Source organism: Pleurodeles waltl, chromosome 6 (genome assembly GCF_031143425.1).
Source record: "Pleurodeles waltl isolate 20211129_DDA chromosome 6, aPleWal1.hap1.20221129, whole genome shotgun sequence".
Classification (NCBI taxonomy): Eukaryota; Metazoa; Chordata; class Amphibia; order Caudata; family Salamandridae; genus Pleurodeles; species Pleurodeles waltl.
In genome coordinates this window covers 423,056,019-423,082,391 of record NC_090445.1, presented here as the reverse complement: position 1 = coordinate 423,082,391, position 26,373 = coordinate 423,056,019, and positions in this window count along the sequence as shown.

Here is a 26,373-nt window from a genome sequence, read left to right as displayed (position 1 = left end):
GTACGAATCGGCAACAGTGTGCGCGATTCATTCTTGGCATTTAACTCTTGCAGTACAGATCGGCAGAGTGCGCGATCATTTCATGACATTTGAATCTTGATGTACGAATCGGCAAAAGTGTTTGCGATTCATTCTCGGCATTTAATTCTTGCAGTATAGATCGGCAGAGTGCACCATCATTTCATGACATTTGAATCTTGATGTACGAATCGGCAACAGTGTGCGCAATTTATTCCTGGCATTTAACTCTTGCAGTACAGATCGGCAGAGAGCGCGATCATTTCATGGCCTTTGAATCTTGATGTACGAGTCGGCAACAGTGTGCGCAATTCATTCTTGGCAAATAACTCTTGCAGATCAGATCAGCATAGTGCGCGATGGTATCTTGACATTTAAACCTTGATGGTGGAACCGGCAGCAGTGTGCACAATTCATTCTTGGCATTTATCTCTTGTGTTTCAGATTGGCAGAGTGCGCCATCATTTCTAGGCATTGAAATCCTGATGCATAGTTTGGTATTAAAGTGCATAATAATTTCTAGCCTATTGAATTCTGAAATTCAGAACAGAGTGTAATCTTGCAGTATCATTTATGAGTCAATCGCAGTCCATTCATGAAAACTAATGTGTTAATTGATTCTTGTTATAACATAGTTGCTATTCCAAGAACTAACTTGAGAAAGTGCAATGTTCAGAGCATAAGATGTTATTCTAAAAACGCTCATATGAAAGTTTGCATAATCCTTCTTTATTTTCCAGGTACCCAGAGCTAATAAGGTCATGTCATAGAAAAGCCATTGATTATTCATGTTATCAGTATATAAATATTTGGAACAAAGTTTATGAAAATCAATGTGAATAATCTTACTATTGTGTTCTTAACTCTTGCTCCCACAGGTCTCCTTCCCCGCTGTTCCCAACCTAAAACTCCATCCCCCGCTTGGCCATTCTTTAACTCTGTGCTATGATAGCTAGTAGAGTTTGGAGCTGCCAAGAGGTGGACATATTGGGAACAGGCGCAAACCCAGAGGATCCAGTCTCCCTGACAGCTGGGTACTCTGAGCCATGCACCTTCTCGGCCGCAGCCTACGCCTATGTCAGGGGCACCAGGAACTCCCAGAGAAAACACAAAGCTTAGGAGGAACTCACTGGACTCTGGTCGTAGGACAGGCAGTCGTCGAACTTGGAGGGTGCTGGTGTGCCCGGATGGAACACTAGAGGACTCTAACTGTGTTCCAGACAATGTTGAATCCTTCTGGGCGGGTAGGGTCAGTACGGACTAATGAGTAGTGCCAAATTTGTAAAAGAAGCTGATCTATTGTATCTCTCTAACTGGTGACGAAGCAGTAGGAACATCGGGGGGAGGTATCCAGAATCTGTTTGAGAATGTTCTATTTTAAGTGGGAGCATAGATCTGTCTGTTCTTGTACTCCATATGAACATCATGCAAAAGGTAGGGGGACGGTTTGTTGCATTAATGATGAAAATGCTGTTGAAAATACTCTTTGGGAGGTTTACCTGCCAATTGCTGGTTGGGGACTCCTTGTGGGCTGCGCCCTGAGAAACTGAGAAAGATGTGATTAAATATACAATGCTATGGAGTGTTGGTTGCATTTTTTCAGGAAACGCATACCTGGGGAACTGTGTGACCTCCCTAAGACACAGATGGAGGGGTCAGCTCTTTGCTGCATCATATTCCACTTACGCTAGGGGCGTCTTAATCTGGGTGGCCCCAGGGGTCCTCTTTGTCATCAGGAAAAGTATAATTGATCCTCAGGGGAGGTACGCAATTATCGTGGGTACCTTGGATGCCAGGGAAGTATGCCTAGTGAATGTCTATGCAGCAAATACAGATGATGGGGACTTTTTTAGTAAAGTGATGTGCTCAGTGGCTGAATATATGGATTGCAAGATCTTATTCAAAAGGGACTTCAACTCTGTGCTGGATGTGGACCTAGACCGCCTTCCCTTCGAGCGGACACTAAGCCCCTAAGCACTATGAAGGGTGCCCTTTGGGAAGTAATGACTGTGGCGGGTCTTCAGGATGTTTGGACAGTGTGAAACCTTCATACTAAGGTGTATTCTGGCTATGTGCCCGCAGCTGGGACGTATAGCTCCTCTATAGACCGTTAGCTCTCTGTTGCAATGAGTAGACGATGTGTCCTATTACGCACGTTATATTTCCGACCATTCCCCAGTGTTGGTGATGTTTAGACTATCTAAGGAGCCCCCGGGAATACCCTTGTGGCGAATACAGACCAAGGCCCTTATGGATCCGATGTTCACTGAGGTGGTGAGAGAAACAGTTGATCATTATTTTGCAGAAAACTGAGGTAGTGTTTCAAAAAGGGTATTGAGTGGGACGCTTTGAATGTGGTGCTGCGAGGGGAGTGCTTAAAAGTAACATAAGGGGTGAAGAAATAACTGACCACATCCTAAGAATCTCTGGAACAGCAACTGGGCACCCTAGAGCATGTGTTAATGGAGCAGCCACGGTGTTGAGGGAGGGGGAACTTTTCAGAGACATGGGACTGTCTAGAAAAAATTGTTTGCCCCAGCTATTGGCAGCAACTCCATATGGAGGAAGATAAAACCAGTAGAATGCTGGCCAATCTTCTCCATGCTGAGGCCCGGGTTCCCTCACTGGTAGTGATTCATGACAAGTCAAGGGGCAGGGTCTGCACACACCTAGGTATAACTGCGGCTTTTGCCACACACCTGGAAACGCTCTATGGCAGTCCGCAACCTGGAGAAGCCCAGTTGAGATCTCAGTATCTGGACGAATTGGAACTTCCCTGAGGGCTGAGGAGGGTGGCCTTGGGGCCCCCCTGTCCAAGGCAGAGATAATGTCGGCCATACAGTCGTTGAAGACAGCTAATAATGCCCTGGGTAATGATGGCTTACCAGTAGAATTTTATAAGCGTAGGGCAGGCGTGATGGCTGAAAAACTCATGGAGGTCTATACAGAGGTCTTTGAAAAGGGCATACTTTCAGCTTCCATTTGAGAGATTGATGTGGTCATGCTTCCCAAGCTGGACAGGGACCCACGGAAGCTTGCATTGTATAGCCCTTCTCTACACATGATGTGGCAATGCCCAGAAGCGACGGCCTATTGGGATGGGATCCTGATCGCCCTTAATGGGGCTACTATATGGAACACTCAAAGAGAAATAGGGCAATGTCTATTGGGACGGGTCCCGTTCAGAAAGAAAAAAAAAAGGAGTAGAAGGTTCTTGATGTTGGGGCTCACTTTAGCCAAACAAAGGATAGCAATATGGTGTCTGTCCACTAGGACTCCAATGGTAACCAAGTGGAAGAAGGATATGGCTGAATGGGTGACCGCTGAGGAGAGCCTTATGTGGCGGACCCGCAGAGACACTAAACTTGCAGATGATTTACGAGCCTGATTGGCCATGCTTGCTGATTTGGCCCACCAATCACTGGTACACTGCTAGTTGAGGTGACTGCCAGGGAGGTTCCTACTGGGGGGGGGCGGGGTGCACAGATGCCTCAAAGAGTGAGGTAGACTTTATTGACAGGGGTGGTCATAGCGAGGCAACATGATTAACCCTTCGGGGTGTGGAGGGATTGTCTGGTTGTAAGATGCAAGTGAGGAGTGGAGGGTCCACACTAGATGATAGTTATATGTATCATGTATATTGCTGCTTCTCATGGTTAAATGTGCTATCATATTGTCATACATTAAAAAAGAGGGGAAATGCACAGCAGTGTTACCAAGGATAGCATGATGAATGAATTTTTTGATGTAGGTGATGTGTGTGGAGGTGCAAGCAATGTTACTAGGGAAAGTTGCTCAAGCAATGTTGCTAAGAAAATGTGGTTTTCAATTCCTGTTGTTGCACCTAATGACAGGACCGTAACGTCAAAGAAGGGGCGGAGCAGTAGGATTCGTACTTTGCCAATCAAGTACCAGGATTCCATCTTGATGTAAGAAATGTATCATTATGCGGTCGTTTGCAATCATGTATTCAAATAATATTTGTTTATTGAAGGGGAGATGTGTTGTGTAGGTAGTTGTGCACGAGCGCGATGCGCACTCGTGCCCACTTGTAATGTACAAGTGTTGATTATTAAATAGTGTTATATTTTTTGCGCGAGCAGGACACCGGTGGTGGCATGCTTGCATATTGATACAAAAACGCTTATGGGGATGTATATTTATTTATAAAACAGAGAGCGTGAGGAGAATGTGGGGGAAGGATATAAGTTGGTGGTCGGGCTAACAACGTCATTCGTACTGGGAGATCATTGTGAAAGGTTACATCGCTGGAGTCAATAAGCTACTCCTGTTCTACTTCACTGCTTGCGTGATCATTGCAAGGCCTGCTGTTTCTTCTTACCTCTTCACACTAGCCTTAATGACTTTCATTGCCTCTGTTCGGGTAATGAAGAAATTAGAATGGACATTTTTACAGATGTTCAAAGATTTCTGCTTATCTCCATCTCTGTCCACACTATGCAACTTCCTAAAGTGAGAGAACCAGATCAGTTAGTATCATGGCATAGGCGCCTGATCAATGAAGGTGCTATCACTGGGACCTGCACCTAATTTACAGAATGGCCTGTGTCTTTTTCAGTTATCAGGTTCTGGTAAATGGTGTGGCTGCAGAAAACAATTCATGTTTAGCTTCCTGCATGCTTTCGTAATTCATACTGATTGCAATAGAGAAGATATGGATAGTGTTGAAACTGCAAACGACGTGAGAAAATAAGATTCAAATCACCAAAGCGGTGTAATCCATACTTAGCATCTGCCTCTTAATCTAAACAAATTGCAGTACTCTGTTGAGCATCCATGACTGCCATCCTGGTCAGATCTACCCTACACCACTGTGATCTTTTACTTTCTGTGGGAACAGTCTCCTGTCAGGAAATAATTTTACTGAAGCTAGCCAGTGTTGATATTAAAACATGGTATAAAATCAATAGGGATTATGATCACTCTCATGCCAGATGACAGTTTAAAAGGAATAAACAACAATTTCAAAAGTTGGGGGAAAATAAAATATTATCAGTAATTGAGGGGCATGGAAAGGTCTTATATATAATAATTGATCCAAAGAACACAACAGCCACCTTGAAAGCCCAGCACAACAAATAGTTGTAAGTTTCTATGGCGAGATGGCTAATAGTCCAGGACAGTGTTAATGAAATCAGTATAGTAAGTTCCTCCAGCGGTGAGAACGTATCGCATGGATGAGGTAAGATTGACAACCATCCATGTGAAAAACCTTCCTGCACTGTTTTCTGAAATGCAATAATATGGTAACTACTAATAAATGTTAGCCAACCTGGATCCTGCAATTTCTATGTCAACCACGCAATATTCCAAGATAACAGGTTCAACTTAAATAACTTTGACCTTAATTCTCCTAACATAACTCCTGAAGCCCTGCGTCTCCAATACAGGAAATCTTGCATGAATAACACCGCATGGGCTCTCTTGTAAACCCCCATTAATCACTACACGGAATCTTAAATTAATAACAAATACAGTAATTAAGTTTATTGCAACTCTGGCTCATCAATAAAGGAAACCATGCATAACAATCCAATAATGTGGTATCTGCAACTCCAACTCACCAACAAAATGGATCTTGCATTATCAACTCAGTAATGAGGTATTTTTCAACAGAAGTTCTGTACAGAAAATCTTGCATAAAAGTAATAATAGATTCTCCCATTCCCTGAACAGGGTACTAACTTCCCTCAAATAATAATTTTGCGACAGCTTCCCTGTAAGACAGCTTCCTGACGTCTGCTAAATGTGTCCAGCCATATCCATGCATATCTACACACAGGAGTTGGAATAATGCAACACCTAACTTCTCATCTCACCAACTCCCAACAGAATGTCTTTCGAAACATTCTACCAATGTATATAGACTTGCATACATCTGAACATACTACAGGCAATACAATAGCACAAAATATATATAATTCTAAAATGTAAGATTGATGTATGTTTCTCTAAGTGACTAGTTCAGTGGTTGGGAACCTGATAGTTCCCTCTATGTCTTATACACTGCATGGTAGTTTGTGGCTGTCATGAGTGTGTGTCCAGTGTTCTCTCTAATGCAGGCTTCTCCAACGAGTAGCTCGTGAGCTACTGGTAGCACCCCAGTTACCTGTAAGTAGCTCTCCTGTATTAAGCCCACCTATTAAACTAGTACTTTTTGCTTGGTTTAATTAATACGTGTCCCAAAATTGAAAAGTGTGTATTCAAGACAAATGTTTGTGTAACACATAAACGTATCTTATGGTTGAAGGCAAATGGCTGGATTTCCAAACTATATTTAAAGCTGATACTTGAGTGGTAAAGCATGAGGGTTGGGCAGACGTATTGCTAAAATTATTACCTTGGTGCCAGTGACACTGCAGCTATAGCTTTCATGTGTTAACTTTGTAGATACATTCAAAGTGATAAAGCCATTTTCACATTACTGTGGACAATCTTGCCTGATGCACTGAATTTTGCATGGGGTGGCCCCATTGTAATATTGTCTCGTATGATCACTATTACTGCAATAATAATATTAGTAGCTCAATATGATTTCCATTGAACATATGTAACTTTTATAACAGAAACGGTTGGAGGCTCCTGGTCTAATGTGTTCTTCTGCATGTTTTGTTTGGTGTCTCTTGGTGTCAAGTTCTAGTGAAGGCTAAATGATAACCACCTATGTGGCATATCTGTGTTGTGTACAGTTGTATGGGTGTGCTCTGTCTCTTGTGTCTGCTGAATGCTTGTGTGCAGTGTGTGTTTCAAAGTAACAAATACTGCTGGAAGCCTGTGACCGCCAATTATGAGGCATATCTGAGCTGCGTTAAATGTACGCAAGGTGTTCCGTCTAATGTTCGGTTGGATGTTTGTACCTCAGGTATGTGATGGCTGGTACTGTGTTACCAAGCTATATTTCATATCTCTTTGATATGTTCTTACAAGAGGCGCTGTGTCTAATGTGTTTTGTTCCATATTTATGTGAGGCGAATCTTGATGGTTTGGATTTTTGTGAGTTCACTGATAGATGACTATGATTAATTGAGATGCTGCCGGTAGCCTCAGTAACTGGCCCCATCGGAATTATGAAATCCGCGAATAGACTCTGGATCTGTTACTTTCACCTGAAGATCTCACCTGCTAAAGGCAGTCGAAATATGAAGACGAAGGCCTGGGCAAAAATGAGGAATTACGAGGGGACCTGGACCAGGAATGACTGATTCCCTTAGAATTCCTCATTTCTTGGCGATCTCTCAGGGTCCGACTCATAATGGGCCAGAGATCGATCCTTTTCCCCCAGAGTCATCAGTCCCCGGGATCCGTAACTCCAGAGGTGGGAAAACACCAGCACACTTCCTGGGGCCACTGGTAATGGGAGCCAATATGGCACGTCTCAGCTGTGTTGAATGTTCATGAGGCGGTTTCTGATATTCAATATGATATTTATGCGGGAAGTATCCCCGTGGTTAGTAACCAACACATAATCCTCCATGTGGCATAACTCTGTTGTACTGTAAGTATGTATACTGAGCAGTTTTGTATCTTGGTGGTAAAAGCTGTAGCAAGCGCCGTAATAGTCAACCACATATTTCACCCGAGCTATGTTGGATGCATGCAAGCCTTCATTTCACATGTACCTCCACCCCGTGTTCTCACTAACCAATATTACTTAAAGTAATACTTTAAATACCAGGATAGTTTACTGCATAACAGCGTAGAGAACATGGTCAGTTTCCACTCTGCAGTAAAAGGTTCCTTGTTGGCAGTGGTATCTCAGCTCAGCTCCCCCAGGGATAAAGCCCAAATCACTCCTTGAGGCTTTCAGACCCCTGCACGCATTCACACATAGATCAGGGAACCGAGTTCTCTGACTTCCTTTCTGGCCTCTAATTGAGGAAATAAGTCAGTGACTCCCTCAAACACCTATGTGGTGTGTGGCTCACTGAGCCTCAAATAGGTTTAGAATGTATTGCTTTCCTTTCAGGATGCGACCCCCTGATTTCAGTGCTAGCCACCCTGATGGAGCACAGACAGCCCACACATAAAACCGGAACGTCTGGGTTACTTTAAGTGGTTTCCTTCCCAGGCTCCATAGCTGGGTGAAATGAAGTGTAGGTTGATGTGAGTCTTAAACAAAGGTATACTAATAATTATAGCACTGCAGGAGTCTCTATCTGGCTTTCATCTCCCTAGACAGTGGTAGGGTGCTGGCCTAGAGGTACCCTAATCTAGGCACAATGTGCCCCTAATGTGGGACCCATGCACAATGCCCTTTTACTGCCCTTCCTCTGGAACACCCCGCTCTGGTAGTCATCGGTCAGGACATTGCCCTTCGGAAGATGAGGAAATGCAAGAAGAGTGATTTCCATACTGTGTGTAGGGTGGAAGCCAGATTGAACAGGATCTAATAACAGAATAGATGACGAATGGAGAATTGACAGTTTCCTGTGGAATATTGGAAAGAAAAAGTTAGAGAGAGAATGGATGATATTTTGTCTTACTGGATTCGCAGAGAGTTTTTCAAAAGTGGGACGATGAAGGACTTTTTCTAGAGATCAGGAAAAGGTTTTGTCGAGAGATGGCACTCACAGATTGGCTACAGCTCGATAGTTACTGTTAACTGCTAATGAAAATATGTGGGCTGGAGAGAGATCCCATTGGGAGCCACTATGAAATAGATGATACTAATGAGGAAAGACCTTAAAGGCAGTTTGTCTGTGACCAGGAGAATAAGCCACAATGGCAGAGTTGTTACACAACCACTGGCCAATTCACAAAACATGTTCAATCAGTGGGCCTAACCCTCACCCCCACCCTCTTCCCCTTGAAAAGTAAACAGAATTAATTCTGAATTCAGCAAGGGATCTTATGCGTGGATTCCTCAAGGTGGCCCCAAAGAAACTAGCTGTTGAAATATAGAAATACTGAAAATGAGTAGGAAACAAAGGTCATTTGGGACAGTGTTTTCATCAGTAACATTTTGTCACAATGGTCAATTTTCAAAAGCAATGTACCATTTTGTTCGCTAGGCCCTTCTGGTTGTGGAGATACATAGGTTGTGTAGGTTTTCCAAGAACACAAGGTACCCTCAGCCAACAACTGAGCTGTGCCATACAATGGTTTTTCATTGTGTTCCGAGTATAGATCAAATCATATGGTGAAATATGTGGAATGAAAAATGGGTCTCAAGAAAATCAATGTATGAAATGGGCACAAGATATGGAGTTTAGGAACAGCGATTATTTGTACATCTGTGAATTTGTGGGTAACCTTAATAGCATATCATTTAGAGAGTATTTTTCGAAATGTTTTCTTTCTCATACACTGAATTACATTTGGAAGGCACAAATGCAACAGAATCCAATTAGTAATAACAAATATCCTATTCTATGATCCCACATGTCTTCTGATAAAAATGGTACCTCACTTTTGTGGGTGCGCATAGTGCCTGTGACAGGAAATGGCCCAAAACGCAACATGGATACCTCACATTTCACCATTCAAAATTGACCCATTTTTAGGGTTGAGCCTGCAAGAGCATGCACTAGTGCATGCATCTCGCTTGCGAGACGCTGTTGTTAAGTAAATATGACTTGGAGCCCACCTAATGTTTACCATTTGTTGGCTTATGTGGCACTCTTAATTAAAGCCTTGTAATGCGTCACTGAAGGCCAGGCATCATTTCTGTTTCTGTCTCTGGAGCAGGGATCAATCACTGATTGATTCAACCTAATCAGTGCCCATCTGCTGCTTCCGACATGATTGAGGTACTTCTTTTTTACTTCTGGGGCTGTGCAAACAGAAGGCATGTAATTGGCAAAAACGTGCCTAACAGGACAAACAAAATTGCAAAGTTTTATTGTCTATAATTAACTCTTTTCTTTCATTTTGCAAATCTTCTTTCATTACTTTGCACTCATGTTTTGTTATGTTTTTGCTTGTGAGTGCTCTTCTCAAATGATAACGATTATCTTGTTCTAAATATTGCAATATTTATAGCATTATAGCATTTTTTATATGTAATTTAATCGTGCAGGACACCACAATCCACCCCATTCCAATCCAATCTACCCCACTCCGACATACGCAAATCCACCCCTACCTAATCTACCCCACCACACCCCATATCAGTCCACATCACTCATTTCAGTCCACCCCACCCAATACAATTGACCCCAGACAAATCCAATCTACCCACTCCAAACCAAACCACTCAACTCAGTCCAATCCAATCCACCACACTCCAATCCTCCTAACCCACCTCACTCCAATCTGCCCCACTCCAATAAAAAACAATCTGTCCCACTCTAATCCAAAACAACCTGCCCCACTCCAATCCAAAACAGGCTGCCCCACTCCAATCCCAATCCAAATGCCTCATGCCAATCCAAAAATGTCTGTCCTACTCCAATCTAAAAGAATCTGCCTCATTCCAATCCAAAACAATCTGACCCACTCCAATCTGCCCCAGGCCAATCCAACATAATCTGCCCCACTCCAATATAAAACAATCTTCCAAACTCCAATCTGCCTCACTACAACCCAAAACAATCTGCCCCACTCCAATCAAAGCAAGCAACCCCACTTCGATCTGCCCCACTCTAATCCAAATTAATCTGCCCCACTCTAATACAAAACAATCTGCCCCACCCGAACCGCCCCACTTCAATCCAAAACCATCTTCCCCACTCCAATCTGCCCCACCCTAAGCCAAAGCATTATGCCCACACCAATCTAAAACAATCTGCCCCACTCCAATGCAAAACAATCTGCCTCACTCCAATCCAAAACAATCTGACCCACTCCACTCTGCCCCAGGCCAATCAAAAAGAATCTGCCCCACTCCAATATAAAACAATCTGCCAAACTCCAATCTGCCTCACGACAACCCAAAACAATCTGCCCCCACTCAAATCTGTCCCACTCCAAACCAAAAAATCTGCCCCACTCTGATCCAAAACAATGTGCCCCACCACAATCTGCCCCACTCCAGTAAAAAACAATCTTCCCCACTCAATACATAAAAATCTGCTCCACTCAAATCCACCTCACTCCAAAACAATCTGACCCACTCCAATTTGCCCCACTACGATCCAAATAATGTGCCCCACTACAACCTGCCCCACATCAATGCAAACAATTTACCCTACTCCAATCTGCCCCACGCCAACCCAAAACAATCTGCCCTACTGCAATACAAAACAATCTGCCTCACTCCAGTCTGCCCCACTCCAACACAAAATAATCTGCCCCCCTCAATCCAAAACAATCTGCCCCACTCCAATTCAAAAACAATTTACCCCACTCCAATTTGCCCCACAGCAGTCCCAAACAATATGCCTTACTCAATACTGCCCAACCAATCCAAAACAATCTGCCCGATTCCAGTCTAAAAATATCTGCCCCACTCCAATCCAAAACAATCTGCCCCACTGCAAATCGCCCCACTCAAATCCACCGCAATCCAGTCTATCCCAAACCAATTCAGTCCACCTCATCCCAATCCAGTCCACCTCACTTAACCCCAATCTACCCCACTGCAATCTAATCCACACAATCCACCCCACTCCAATCCAAAACAATCTGCCACACTCCAATCTGCACCATTCCAAACCAAAGGAATCTGCCCCACTCTAATCCAAAACCATCTGCCCCTCTCCAAACCACACAATCTGCTCCACTACAATTCAAAACAATCCACCCAATTCAAATCTGCCCCACTGCAACTCAAAACAATCCACACCACTCCAATCTGCCACACTTCAATCCAGAACAGTCTGCCCCACTTCAGCCTGCCCCACGCCAATCTGGCCCATTCAAATCCAAAACAATGTGCCCCACTCCAGTCCCAAACAATCCGCCCCACTCTAATCTGGCTCACTCCAATTTTAAACAATCTGCCCCACTCCAGTCCAAAACAATCTGCCGAACTGTAATCCGCCCCAATTCAATCCACCCCAATCCAATCCATCTAAACCAATCCACAACACTCCAATCAAATCCACCACAAATCACCCCTTTCTAATCCAAAACAATCTGCCACACTCCAATTCAAAACAATCTGCTCTACTCCAATCCAAAACAATCTGCCCCACTCCAATCTAACACAAATCTGCTCCACTCCAATCCACAACAATCCTCAACACTATAACCTGCCCCACTCCAATCCACAACAATACGCATAACTCCTATCTTCCCCCACTCCAATCCAAAACAAGATGCCCCACTCCAATTCAAAATAATCTGCCCCACTCCAGTCTAAAACAATCTGCCCCACTCCAATCCCAAACAATCTGCCTCACTCCAATCTAATCTGCACCAGTCTAAAACATGCCCCACTCCAATCTAAAACAATCTGCCCCACTCCAATCTGCCTGTGCCCCATTCCAATCAGAAATACGCTGCCCCACTCTAATCTAAAACAATCTGCCCCACTCCAATCTGCTCCATTCCAATCCAAAAACAACATGCTTCTCCTCAATCCAAAACAATGTGCCCTACTCCAATCTGCTCCACTCCAATCCCAAACAATCTGCCCTACTGCAATCTGCCCCACGCTAATCCAAAACAATCTGCCCAATTCCTATCTAGAACAATCTGCCCTACTCTAATGTGCCCCACTTCAATGCACCTCACTATACTCTGCCCCACTCCAATCCATACAATCTTTTCCCTTCAACGTGCCCCACTCCTATCAAAACAAATCTGCCCAATCTACCCAACTCGAATCCAAAACAATCTGCCCGCACCACAAAGGCTCCCGCTGTTATGGAAGCAGCACTCCTGCTCCACAAAGGCTTTGACGTGGGCCGCCGGAAAAGTAAATGTGACTTTGGAAGCAGGCGGCTGTTTACAAAGCCTCTTGCTCCCCTGCTGGAGTGAAGTGCATTGGCATGCAGGTGCACTTAATAGCTTTATAAGCCTTTTAAACTCCTGGAAGTAATCCATGTCAGTGATTCACTCCGTTTTTGGCAACATTTATGTATTTATTTATTGAAATGCAGCTATTCTAGTACAGATAGGAAAACTAAATAGTAATGATATACCGAAGTTACACCAGTCTTCATACTAGGGATATAGCCATGACATCTAACAAGGTAATCGCTCACATAACCTCATGAATTGTCGTGTCTTTTATTCAACGTTCAGTTTTTAATAAACAATATCATGTCCAGGATGAAGATGAAGAGTAGGAAGCATATGGGGGCGGGGAGTGGGTTTTCAGTCCGTTTTATATCTCATGTTTTACTTCCCCCTTGTTTAATAGTATTTGGTTTTTTAATTAGTTGCAATTCAATTTTTTTCATGCGACACTTGAGTCTTGTATGGTCGAAGGCTTTGCAGGTGGACACAAGGTCAGACTGTGCCTATGCCTTCTGGTTACGTGATGAAGTGTTAAGGATGCTGTGCGGCTGCAGCGAGACCACATTGAAATAGGACAGAGACAAAGTCCCACAGTGCTTCTGTCTCACGGCTGTGTAATATGTGTTCTCTCACTGTGCTCCCACAACTGGAACATAAAATGTGTAACAGAGAGGAGGATAAGGCCACACAGTGCGCCTGTCACATTGTTACATAATGTGAGCAGTCTTCAGTGTGCGCTCACAGCTAAACCACACATGTGGCAAAGGGACACAAGGTGACATAGGCCCTCATTACGACCCTGGCGGTATAGAACCGCCAGGGCGGTGCCCCGCGGGGCATTCTGACCGCGGCGGCTTAGCCGCGGTCAGAGAAGGGAAACCGGCGGTCTCCCGCCGGTTTCCCGATGCCCCCAAGGAATCCTCCAAGCCGGCGCAGCTTGCTGCGCCGGCTTGGGGATTCCGACTCCCCCTCCCGCCATCCAGTTCCTGGCGGTTCTCCCGCCGGGAACCGGATGGCGTGAGGGGGAGTCGCGGGGCCCCTGGGGGCCCCTGCAGTGCCCATGCCAACGGCATGGGCACTGCAGGGGCCCCCGTAAGAGGGCCCCAAAATGTATTTCACTGTCTGCCTTGCAGACAGTGAAATACGCGACGGGTGCAACAGCACCCGTCGCACCTTCCCACTCCGCCGGCTCGATTACGAGCCGGCATCCTCGTGGGAAGGGAGTTTTTCCCTGGGCTGGCGGGCGGTCTTTTGGAGACCGCCCGCCAGCCCAGGGAAAAACTCATAATACCCTCCGCGGTCTTTTGACCGCGGAGCGGTATTATGGAGGGCTGAATTCTGGCGGGCGGCCTCCGCCGCCCGCCAGAATCAGAATGAGGGCCATAGTGTCAAGAAAATGGATGGCCGTTCCAGCACCTGGGATATCAACCACATCTCTGATACGTTTAGTGTCACCTACAGGATATGGTAGGTTTTGATGGAGCGCCATATCTCACAAGTCATGATTGTTGCTGCTGGCCTTGCCTCATTACACCGAATACCTTTCTATTTCACCCCGTGGTCCCAACCTGCAGGCCGGGCTCTGCGGTTGCCACCAGGACACAACTGCCAGTCCTCTGTGAAAACGTCAGTGACTTCCAATCTGAAACTTGTTTTTTTGCTAATGAATCAATTATTTTCCCCCATCTCTGATAGGCTTTATAACGTAGGCATGTGTGACTTAAATGTTATCAAAGATGAAGAGACTCAGTATAACCTGGGGCTAGTGTTTCCAAAATTAAATTGTACAATCACGAGTTATCTTCTGATTTTAATACAGTGTTAGACTGTTCCCTTCTTTAGAACATAAAAACACACCATATTTGTGTTGGGAGAGTAGTGTACAACTTGCTCCATGTGTGTGCATTACTGATATGCAGAATGCTTCAATTTTGGCTGACAAGACAACAGTTATGGTTTTCTTGTGCTAATTGCTTTGTAAAACCAGTCATCTACTACCTTGTTAATAATTTAAAAACAAGCAGATGCTGTTTGAAATTCTTAGCTGTTTACTGGCTGACCTGTAGAAAAAGCATGCCATGTTGAAAAAATGTGTGGCTGGTGCCATTCCTAAAATGTTTTAATGTGTAAAGCTATTGGAGGTTATTTCTCCACGTGCAGCATGTGTAGTGCAGCCCTTGCGGTGCTCTCCTCATCTACAAGTCAGGATACAATGCCCATGAGCTCAAGCTCCTCATGCCAGTTAAGTAAAGCTCACCACGTGCTGGTTGTGTAGGCTGCATTCACTACACCATAAGCAAATAACAAACACCTAAATATTACAAAAACATCATGCATTTCATATGGGACAAGGGTGCTGAAGGGATTGGAATGCAATTGTTTTATAGGGTTTCCGTTGCAGCTGCTATGCTGACAATAATACAGACTATGCAGTGCGTACTATAAATGGGATGTGTTTGGTGCTTACAAGCAATGTTACCATCACCAAACTCAGGAAGATCGTTTTAATGCCTTGGCAAGGACAAAATGCTGAGTCAACCTGACACTTTAAGATCTTAGAGTTAGTGCTTAGAAACATATCTTTGAATTACCTTGTGGGACTGTCTTCAGGGTTAACAGCAGTAAACATATTTGACCCAGAAAGTCTAAGGATTGTACCCCCCTTTTCTTTTTAGGGCATGTTCTAAGTTTCCTTCATATTCCAGGATTCCATGGAGGTTGTATTTTAAAAGCAGTTAAACTCCTATACCCTATGAAATGGTGACGTCTGAAGCAGAGTTTACAAAAGTGAAAAATACGCACTGCTAGAACCCAACAATATTAGTGCTGCTGTTCAACTAGTGTAATTGTTATCCCCGAATAAGCAGTCAGGTGAGTCAGGGGTCTGACTTCGGACCAGGAGCAACATGAGGTAGTTCTATACAGGAGGGTTGGTAAGACAGAAAGTCTTTGTCTCGCCACTTACAGTTCACTGGTAGCACACTTACTTGCACAGGACTGTGTAAATGATTTCACTCCTAGAAGCAGAAATGAAATCCTGCACACCAAACCGCTGCCTTGTCCTCTGCATGCATCAATCCCTTCCTTGCAAGAGCCCTGTGCTAGGCTGAGATTTCTACTGTCTTTCTCAGGGTGCCCTCATGAAACATCCTTCTTCACAGCAGGAAGCACTGGGGCTGGATCCAAGCTGGAAATCCCCCCCCCCACCCCCATACCCCCCCCCCCCCCCCCAACATGGACACTAAATATGAGATCTCAGCACCTGGCTGTTATCCTTCCTGAATCGGCAAATAGGAGGTGACAAAGGATGGATCTAACAACTTTCTGACCTGGAGCGCCACACTGCAGCCACACCTTTTACCCCACCATCCACCCAATGGCAGTGCTCAGGGGGACTAATCTACATCTCCTTGTTAAAAAAAAGATGCCTTGCCATTTCTAAAGGTAGCTTGGCTGGTCTCCCTCTGCTTACATTCAAGTATTGGTCTCCTACCCCCATCTACAGGACTTCAGATAATGTACTTCCCTTGTCTGGAAAGCCTTATTTATCCCCTGGCCAGGGTAACCCAGGGACATCCAAATGCTTTGCTTTGGTACTTCGGCAAAACATTTGTACGGCAACTGATAAGGGTAAACATCTGAAGACATGGCTCCGGCGTGTGCAGAATTTTCTTTCGATGTTTGGATTATTTACCCTGTATATTCTCTCATATTGCTTTGATCAAGAGGTTACTGTGCCATTCTAGCACATCCTAAAGCTCTGAATACATTTTTATAAATGTGCTCAGCCAGTATTTTACATTTCCAATCCCGGAATTGATCAGCTGGCCATCCTGTCACAGTAGTTTACCAATAATCTAGCAATAGACAGACTGTTTGCTTTACGTTACGGCCAATCAATAGCCATTGATTTAAAACTTCAGATTGCCGCCTCTCCTTTGTTTTCTTTGAATGATACTCTCCTACTTTCCATCCTCTGCATGTCTCCTCTCTGAGTAAAGCCTACTCTAAATTGTGTGTATGTTTGCCTTAATCTCTAATATTGTATGTGTACAAATTGCTCACACCGCATCTCAAAAGAGCACAACCTGCCCTTCTTTGAAATTCACCCCCTGCAAACTAGTTATACCTAATCTGCTCTCACTCATCTTCTAATTCCCCTGACCATTTACATGAACTCACATACCCTCACCTGATGATCATTCTTAAATGCTAGTAATGTTAATCCACCTAAGAGGTACTGGAGTGAATGCATGGAATCGTCTCCTTGAAAGAATAAGACTAAAGCCAATATGAACAGTAACCAGTAACCACTGGATTAACCACAGTGTGCTGCCCGGTTTAAAGCACTGAACACCTCATTAGGGGTAGTAAGTGGTATATAAATGTACTTGCTATATAATACAATACATGCCAAGCGATCTGATTAACTTTATGTAGTGTCCACTTCTAGTCCTTGCATCACTCTATCACAGTGGTCTTCAAACTGGGGGCGGGCCCCCCGAGGGGGGCCTGAAGTGATCCCAGGGGGGGCGCCAGGCTCTGCCCAAAAGAAGCATTACACAGATAACAGTATTTTGTTTTAAGCAGAAACATGTTATTGCACTTTAAAAAAGGTAACAGTACTTAACTGCAATGTTTAAATACATCAAGACATATTTAAACATTGCCATCTTTATAAAATAATTGAGAAAAATTCTGAGGGGGGCCCAATGATTTTTATTTTTCAGCTGGGGGTGGCGCGGCATGAAAAGGTTTGGAGACCACTGCTCTATAAGCTTATCAGTAGATGGCTGCTGAAAGGGTTAGGGCCAGTCAAAGGGTCAATCCTGTGGTGTCATTTTGGTTGAGTAATGTCACCTCTCGCAAATATCACTGACTCTGGTATCTCAATTACTAGTTTAGTGAGTTGTCACATGTCTTTGCCTTGGCTGCAGGGCACAGACACCGTTCACTGCTGCACACAGGGAAACAAAATTAGAGGGAGCATTGCCCCTAAATGTTCTGATAAAATTGGTACTTTGCTTGTGTGGGTAGGCTTAGTGCCCGCGACAGGAAGTGGCCCAAAATGCAACAGGGATACATTTTATTATTCAACTCAAAACTAACCCAATTTTTGCAAAGTGGGTAGCTGTGGAGTTTAGGCCCTAGCTCAGCCGATACCTAGGGAAACCTAGAAAACCGCCACATTTTTAAAAACTAGACACCCAGGGCAATCCAGGATGGTGTGATTTGCTGGCTTTCACCATGTTGTTTAACACGGAATCCCTTGCAAACCTCAAACTTTGACTACAAAAACACATTTGCCTCACATTATGGCCTAGTGCCCGCAACAGGAAACAGCCCAAAATGCAACATGGATACATCACATCTTTTCACTCAAAACTGACTGTTTCTTGCAAAGAAGGTCGCTGTGGATTTTGGGCCCTAGCTCAGCCGGCACCTAGGTAACCTAGAAAACCTGCACATTTTTTAAAACTAGACAACTAGAAGAGTCCAAGGTGGTGTGCCTTGTGTGGATCCCATGAGTTTGTTTACCCACGATGCCATGCAAGCCTTAAACTTTGCCTGAAATCACACATTTACCTCAAATTTCTGTGATGGAAATTTCCGGAATCCTCAAAATTTCTACGACCCAGCACTACACTAGCCCAAGCGTGGGGACTTTTATTGACCTCGGTTTGATTAGTTCCTGTTGCGGGCACTAGGCCAAATCACACAAGTGGTGCCGCGTTTTTATCGGCAGAGATTGGGCAATGCTGATTGTTAGGAATGTTGTGGATTCCTGCAGATTCCAGAGGTTTCCATCACAGAATGTGAGGAAAATGCAAATTTTCAGATAAAGTTTGAGGTTTGTAGTACACTGCTGTAAGAAAATCTTGTTGAATTCGCACATGGCACACCACCTTGGAATTCTTTGTTTGTCCAATTTTCAAAAATGTCTGTGGTTGGTAGACTTCCATGGGTGGCGGCCAAAGCACAGCCCCCAACTCCCAAAGCTAACCCTTTTGCTGATCTCTTTGTGGAGCACTTTAGAGTCTTTTGTGTCAAGGTCTCTTGGCATACATACACACATGAGGTGCCATTTGTATTGGGGCACTTGGGGGAATGATGTTTGGCAGGAAATGTGTAGCTCCCTGCAGATTTCAGAAGTTTTCCTCACAGAAATGTGTGGAAAATGTTGGTTTCTAATCAGCATTTGAGGTTTGCAGAGCACTGTGGGTACAGAAATAGTGTGGGATGCATGCAAAGCAACCCAGCATGGACTCCCCAGATGTTTAGTTTTTAGAACTGTCTGAGTCTGGTAGTTTGTTCCAGATGGCAGCCTACCCTAGGCCAAAAAGTGCAGCAGTTCAACATTCCAAGTGGGGTGATATTGGGTGTTAGCCACACTCTCCCGGCCATATGTAAAAACAACACCCAAAGGAATCAAATGTCCTCTCATTTGCCATTGGGATGGGATGCTTTAGTCCCAATCTCCACAGGGGAGCAGAAAGAGGTTTTAGGGATGAATCCCAGATGTTAGATGGGAAAAACCCTCCCCATTATTTTATTAAAAATATATATTGCTGCCATTCGGTGGGCTTTCAGCCACCCCCTGGGGAAGCAGATCAGGGATAATTACCTCCAATCTTCCCCCCCAAGTGGAGCAGAAAGACTGTTGCCCCATTCAATTGGGGGGGGGCATGGCCATGCCCATGGTGAGCATATCCAACCTCTATATTTAAAAAAAAAAAATCCCTTCAAGGGGGGCAGATCGGGGATAATTACCCCATCTGCTTCCCAGGAGGGGACAGAAAGACTGCTTCCCCATTTACTTGGGGGTGGGGCATAGCCACGTCCATGCTGGGCAACCTGCACCCCTATATATTTAAAAACAAAATCCTTGGCTTCTAGTGGGCTTTCTGTCCCTGGGGGGGGGGGCAGATTGGGGGTGATTACCCCTCATCTACCCTCCGGGGAGTAGAAGGACTATCTTTCTTGTTTAGGTGGGCTATGCCCATGTTGGTCAGCCCCCACCTCTATATTTATCAAAACAAATACAACATTCCCTGGTGTGCATTGGGCTTTCTGCCACCCTGGGGACAGATTGAGGGTACTCACCACATATGACTGCTGGAGGGGCAGAAAGACTGTCGGTATCATTTTTGCGGTATGGACAGACAACACCCATTATAATATTTTTTTTTTAATTACCCTGTTGTGTAGTGGCTTTCTGTCCTTCCGCAGACGGAGGAAGATTAGGGCAGATTCTCCCCTTTCCAACGATATCTCCCCCACTACAATCAATGCTTGGAGGGCTGAGATATGCCCCGCAAGCGCTGATGCAGTAAAAGTAAAACAAGGCCACTGGCTTGTTTTACTTTCATTTTAGCAGGAGCAGCTCGCGGCACTCAGAAGAGGCAGGGCGGCGCCAGCGGGGGTGGGGGGAATGAATTCATTTTTTTTTTAAACAAAAAAAGAGAAAACTCTTACCTTTCTCGCCTCCGCCACCACCATGGCGAACCTCTGCTGCAGCTGCAGCTGCAGCTGCAGTTGCAGGCACAGGCTGCCAGCCTGCCCTTTTAGTATTATGACATCAGTGCGCCCTGCGCGCTGATCGTCATTACAATAAAAGAAACAAAGATCCTGACTGCATAGGAAGCTGTTCCCGAGCGGCCAGAGTTTAAAAAATATTAAAGGACTCCCTCTAGTGCTCCATAGCAGAGCGGCCTTTAGGTGCCCTCCACCCCCAGTGTCAGTCAATGGGCGACATATGCACTGGGGAGGTAGTGCAGCCGTCGGCCATTAGCGGACAGCTGCACCCATAGGGTTCACATGGCACAACACACCTACTTGCACACCGGCACAGCAACACAACACCCCAAAGTCACAATAACAACACATCAGCGCAACTAAAACACTACAAAAACTCAATTCCTCACAAGACATCAACAAGACATCACAAGACAAAAAAGCACAGCACACCAAAACAACAACACAACACATCAGCAAGACAACACAAAAGAACCACACAAAAACTGACAGAAAAACACAATCTGCAGCACACCAGCACATCAGCACATCAGTATACCAAACAACACAACAATACAAATGCAATACTATAAAACCAATTAAACATATAACCCAGTAGATCAATGAAATACAACAAAACAAGCACAATAGAAGACAACATCAAAATAGCACATCAATCATAATACACCAACACAAAAACAAAATGCAACACATTAACTCAATACAACATACCAACACAATGCAACAAAACCTCAGCATAATATATCAACTGGGCAACACAAGAAAACACGACACACCAGAACAACTGATCAACACAACATCAGCACAAGAACAGAACACAGGAACAACATGGCATTAAACACACCAACAGTATCCCAGCAACATACAACACCTTAGCACAACAGCGTCATATTGTATTAGTGTGTTTTTGTGTTGTGTAATGTCAGTGTGTTGTGTTTCGTTTTACTGTGTCATTTTTGTTACTGTGTTTTCATTGTGTTGTTGTGATGCATCGTTATTTTCTTTCTAGATTTTGAGCACAGCGTTATGTAGGCAATGGTGCCGCTGCTCTTCAAGATGTTCAGAAGCTGGGCTCGCAAGAAGGTGGGCTAAAAAGAGAAAGAAAAAGAAAAAGACGAAAGGAATCAGAGAAAATGGATTGAGAAATAAGGCTGGTTTCTGACTCACTTCTTCCAGCAGGCGAGACACGTCAGCCTATGCTTTACTGGCAGAGCTGTGGCTCAACTCATTCTGAGTCCTCGCTGATCATAGGAAGGAAGTGCTAACATATGTCTAAGTGACGTGTACTTTGAAATAGCAGATAGGCCTTGTGCATTGGCACTTTTATGTTTTTTTCCCCAGAGGACAGAGCTGGAACTTCTCAACAGGAACGCCAAATGTTTAACGAGATTGTAATAGCATTTTCAGACGGGATACAATGCCTTTCATTAGGACAGGGACATGTCTCTCTGGACTTCTATACTATTACTGGGCAGTGAGAAAACCTATCAGCATAACTCCTGCGCCTTGAAAGGGCTGTGGTAGCACTACTCTGTAGAATTGTTGTGCTTTTTAATGAAACAGTAATAGAACTTCTCAGTGGGACTGGTTCACTTTTAACAGGACTGTAGCAGCTCTTTTCCGCAAGACTGCCATACTTCAGTGAGACATTAGTAGTTACAACTTTTCAGTTGGAGTACCAGAATGCAGATGGGACTGTAACAGCAAATTCAAGCAGAACTGCTATACCTTTAACTGCCCAATGCTAGCATTTCTCAGCTCGACTAATGTTTTGTTAGCAGAAAAGAACTACCACTTCTCAGGAGGGCTGTTATGTCTTTAGAAGCACAGTTACTGCACACCCAAGCATGGGTACTATACTTCAAACAACCCAATGTGTACACATTCCCACTATAGGCTTACTAAGACAGAGCTTGACTTCTCATTACAGCTGTGGAGCACAACTGTCTCTTCTCATCAGGGTGGGTATACTTTTAATAGAGAGGAGTGGACTTCTGTTAAAGGCTGTTATACTTGTAATGATTCAAGACCATAATTTTGTCACTGGGATGTTCAACTTTTATTATATTGTTATAAAAAACGAGGGTTACTTTTCAGCAGAAGTGAACTTAGGTAAGGATAATGACAACAGGAAACAATAATCCACATGGACAGTTCAATACACTGGATGTCAAATCTATAGAATCTTTGACTGGGTTTAATTGAAATCCTCATCACATCAGAAAACACTATTCTAAAGTCATACGTAGACAGGTAGTGTGGTTAATTAAATTGTGTATATTGGTCAAATGAATTTCTGACAAAAACACAGAATCAACAAATCAGCAAGTAGCTGTGTGTGCACAAAAATGGTCCCACACATTAATGAGTGTGGTAGGACACATACACGTAGGTACCATATTTACAGTGGGTCAGAAACATTTTTAAAGAAAACCAGTGAATGGTTTAGGAGCTCATAAGTCCGTTTGTTTAGTGCCAACAATGTTAAGACCCTCTAGCAGAATCCAGGGGTTGTCATGAAAGCTATGAATACATGCTAGCGTTGGCAATGCATTTCACTGAACATGGCAAGATGGCAAATGTAGCTGTAATTACACAGTAACTGGAACAGGAGTTGGATCTTTTTGTAAGCAATGTCCGTCTATTATCTGCAATATTATAATCACAACTGTAATCCATAAAAGGAATACAAATCTTGATATTACAATCCAAACATATGCCCTGGATGAATGTGGATACGATTTAAATTGTTTTATGAGGATTGCAAGCCTCTTGTGTTGTGGAGATGGGGTTACCCTCTTGGATTAAAGTAAACAGTATGCCACTGTGTTGAAGTTAGTGAAACTTGATCAGGCACTTGTAGACTGAAGGCTACCAAAGCCTCAATGATAAATTCCTTGTTTGTTTCTGCAGCACACAGAGAAGTTGTGAAGTGAGTGCAACTCCATCCACCATACACTACAGTCAATAGAACTTCTGACTTTGGGCATTGTCAGTTTACTGAGAGCATAGTTCTGCTGTGAAGTACATTTGAGACACTTTGGCAGCTATGTCTGCTGAAAATGATAGGACTTACCACTGTTGATCAAAAAGAAGCATTTGTTGTTGGACCTAGGCATCAATAGCAAAATCAAATTTCATGCTAGAGCTAACATGGGAAAATGCTGGCTGTATGTGGGACCAAATTACTAATAGAACTTTGTATGTACTATCTTGTTTGGATTTGACTTTCATCCACTCCTTGCAACAACTCTGAAGGCTACTTGCAGAGTATTGTTGGGCTTGTAACACATCAATAATTATTTTGTGGTCCCCTGTGATTCAGGCCCGTGTCCAGGAGGTCTATATCGATCCCAGGTCCTTATTGGACCATGCACTCTCTCCCTAGTGCCACGGGTAGATACGGGTCAGCAACGGCCATCTCAATGTAGGCTCAGGGATAGTCTCCTTCAACCCCAATCCACAATGGAAACGTTTTGGAATGTAATCACCGACTACCTTCGGAATAATGATACTGGGGCGACACCACAAGCCTCCTTATGGGAGGCACTGAAGCTGGTGGTCAGGGAGAAACAAATCGCTATCTCAGTGGCTGGTAATCACTGCTGGAAAGAAAAAAGGTTGAGTCTAGAAGAGAAGGTGCTAGAGACCATACATAAATGCACAGGCGCTCCAAGAGTGTGGAGGAAAAAACACACCAGCTCCTCATGCGCTTAAACCTAGATAGAGCAGAATATGCAATGGCACAACTGAAACACAAATGTTATTTGGGGAGGAATCACTGCGGCCATATGCTTGCACACTGACTTTGGGCCAAAACCCAGAAAGACACTATAAATATGATACGCACCAACAGAGGCTTGGAAGTCTACGGAGATGCTCCTATTGCAGCAGCATTACAAGATGTTTACAGTACACTTCACAAAGGCTCTAACACTACACCCATCAACCTTCCCCGATATTTTGGGGAGTCTCCGGTCTACCCCCTGCCGCTCACGGCCCTGAGTGTCTGAAGAAACCCATCCGAATTGTGGAGGTAATATGGCCCATTGCCCATCTGAAGCTGATGAAGTCCCCCGGGCATGATGTCTTTACACCGCAATACTATAAAGTTGTCTGTCAGGATCTGGCTCTATTGCTTACCCACTTTTAAAATTATTTTGCCAACATTGGGTCCATTATTGACTCAATGCTGGAAGCATCTACTTCAGTCATGCCAAAGCCCGGCAAAGACCCCGTCTTATGTGGGTCTTACAAGCCTATATCACTCCTGAATATTGATGCCAAGCTCTTCACTAGCATCCTGGCACACTGCCTCAACCCCTTTATGCCAGGCTTGGTTGATCCTGACCAAGCAGGCTTCATACCCAACCGCCACTGCGGGGACAATACCAAGCATATTTTCCATTTGATGGACAAGATCCGACACTCTTAAAAGGATGCCCTTCTTCTCTCCATCAACACCAAGAAGACGTTTGATAGGGTTCATTGGCCCTATCTCTTTGAGACCTTGAAACAATTCGGCCTCAGGGATAGATTCCGTAGTGTTTACAGTACCCCTAGGGCATCAGTGAGAGTCAAGTGCATGCTGTCCAAATGCTGTCCAAACCCTTTTCCATCCAGAGAGGTACACAGCTGGAGTGTCCTCTCTCCCCTCTTCTACTTGCCCTGTATATGGAGCCTTTAGCCCAAAGGATTAGAGACAACCCGGCTATCACAGGCAACCCCCTTGGCAGCAATCCTCACCTCATTAGCCTATATGCAAATGACGTGATTCTCGCCCTCACTGATCTGAAGTCATCCCTGCCTGCCTGCCCCTGTTCGGCTTGCGACGCGGCGTGCGGCAGTAGGATGCGCTGCGCCCCTACCCTTTCCTATCTTTGTCGAGGCCCCAAATTGGGCATGGGGCCTCGCTTCTGCATTGGCACGGCGCGCCTGCGTTAGTTCCTATCTCTCCCCACTTTCCCTTTTCTTCCCCACTTACCTTATATTTATTTTTCCTTCTTTTCTGTCGTCCTCGTTTTCTTCCTAACTTATGCCTTTCTTTCCTACCCATGATTCCCTTCTCCTTCCCAGCACGCCCTCCTTTTCCCTGCATGCCTTGGAACCTTATTTATTATGGGGCTTTTTCTATAGAATTCTATGATATGATCCCAATCCAATATGGCGACATTTACTTACCGTCGGTCACTTCCTGTTCTTTGGGTATATAAGGTGTGTGATTCCTCTTCTCTTTGCACTGCAACACTTCCTTTGGGTGGTGATCTTCGCTCCTGTTCTTCTGCATCAGATATTGATTTTCTGATTCTGTTCTAGCTTTTTCCTGGTCATTTTTGCCTTTTTGTTCTGATTTATTTTTACCTTTGTTTTTTTGTTTCAGGAGTTCCTTTTTGAGGTTTTTCCCCTTTTGTTTTTTTTTTCCCCTCGGGGACTCCTTCTGGAGGGCACGGACTGCCTTTGGCGTTCCCTCCGTCAGCAGCACCGTGGCTACCAGAAAGGGTTGCCCCTATTTGGGCCAAGGCAGAACCTACAAGAACAAGAACCTCGCCACACTTCCAGTGGGCCACAGATACAGACTACGAGTAGGTCGTGAGAGCCCTTGTGAGAGAGCTCCACTCTTTTGGGGAGGTATCAGGGTTCAAGGTAAATATGCAGAAGTCCCAAGTCCTGAACCTATCGCTGGCAAAACCTCAGGAGAACTACCTTTGCTCTTTGTTCCATTTTGATTGGGCTGAGGAGTATATACCCTACCTCGGTATTAAGCTGGCTCACTCAGTGGCAGGAGCAGCAACACTAAATTATGCGTCTCTCACTTCTCAGGTCCTGCCCAATCTAGCTAACTGGCATGGTTTCAACTGGCATTGCTTACAGCTGTCCTGGTTGGGTAGGATAGCGGCAATTAAAAAGACAGTTCTCCTCCTGGATCGTCTACATCTTTCAGGGCCTTTCACT